The sequence below is a fragment of the Rhagoletis pomonella genome, unplaced genomic scaffold (assembly GCF_013731165.1).
Source record: "Rhagoletis pomonella isolate Grant_MI unplaced genomic scaffold, Rhpom_1.0 Rhpom_scaffold_00014, whole genome shotgun sequence".
Taxonomy (NCBI): domain Eukaryota; kingdom Metazoa; phylum Arthropoda; class Insecta; order Diptera; family Tephritidae; genus Rhagoletis; species Rhagoletis pomonella.
In genome coordinates this window covers 1343955-1345495 of record NW_023458568.1, presented here as the reverse complement: position 1 = coordinate 1345495, position 1541 = coordinate 1343955, and positions in this window count along the sequence as shown.

Here is a 1541-nt window from a genome sequence, read left to right as displayed (position 1 = left end):
TGAGACACGCTAGAATGTATTTAATAGATTTAAATTGAATTTGCTCTCGTTACCGTCAAATGGCATGCTAAATAGTACAAAGGTACATTATTACCTGCTCCTGACATTATTTTGTGTTACTTACCGGAATTAGTGAAAGTGGATTTTGTGAAATTGGACCCTTCGAGCATTGTGTTATTAATACTATGACAGAGAACACGCAGTATACGTCGCATGAATATGCGGATATTCACCTAATTTACGGTGAAGCTTGCTGTAATGCCAGAGCTGCTCAAAGACTCTATGCAGAGCGATACCCCAATCGTCGACATCCGGGTCGTGAAGTATTCGCCCGGACCCATAGAGAAATATATGAAGGTAAGTGATTTTTACACCTTTCTTGTTTGCTTGCTTGTTAACTATCATTTTTCACTTTTTTAAGGTCGCATACCTGGAAGGCGTGGCGGCGAAACAGGACGTCCTGCAACGGTAGATGTTGAAGCTGTGTTAGAGGAAGTGGAACTAGGTCCATCGACTTCAGTGAGAATGATGGAAAGACGGACGGGAATACCAAAAACTACAGTTCACAAAGCTTTAAAAGACCATCGATTTCATCCCTACCACATTCAACGTGTTCAGGCTCTACAGGAAAGAGATTACCTGTCGAGGGTTAGATTTTGCCGTGAAATGTTGCGAATGCATGCATCAGACCCCAACTTTTTTAATAAAATAATTTGGAGCGATGAATCATCATGCAAACGTGATGGTTATTTTAATTTACATAACCTTCACAGTTGGCAGATAGACAATCCTCACGAAATGAGAGAAGATCGTTCGCAGTACCGGTACAAAATAAATTTATGGTGCGGTATTTTTAATTGTCAGATATTGGGACCTGTGGAACTGCCGCCAACGCCCAACTCTCACAGTTATTTAGAGTTCCTTCAGGAACGGCTTCCAACTCTTTTGGAAGATGTACCCTTAAACCTGCGGCGAAGACTATGGCTGCAAAATTACGGGTGCACTGCTCACTACGGGAGTGAAGTAAGAGCTCATTTAGACGAAACTTATCCTCGCCGATGGATTGGACGATACGGGCCAATCACGTGGCCCGCTCGATCGCCAGACCTGACTCCATTAGATTTTTTCTACTGGGGCTGTCTTAAGGACAAAATTTATTCAAAAACAATTCAAAACGAAGAGCATTTGCGGGAACAAATAAATGGAGCTGCTGCTGAGATAGCCCAATTGAGTTTAAGATCTCTAAAAGCGTCTTTTCTTAAAAGGTGCCGAGCTTGTATTAGAGTAGAAGGTCGCCAATTTGAGCATATTTTATCAATAAATGAATAAATTTTTCTTCAAACAACTCATGTATATCTTATTTCACGTGAACCCATCCTTCACACAAAATATTGATAGATATAGCCCTTGTTATAGACTCTAGTCCGAATTCCGGTAAGTAACATAAAATAACGTTAGAAGCAAGTAATCATGTACCTTTGTACTATTTAGCATGTCATTTGACGGTAACAAGAGCAAATTCAATTTAAATCTATTAAATA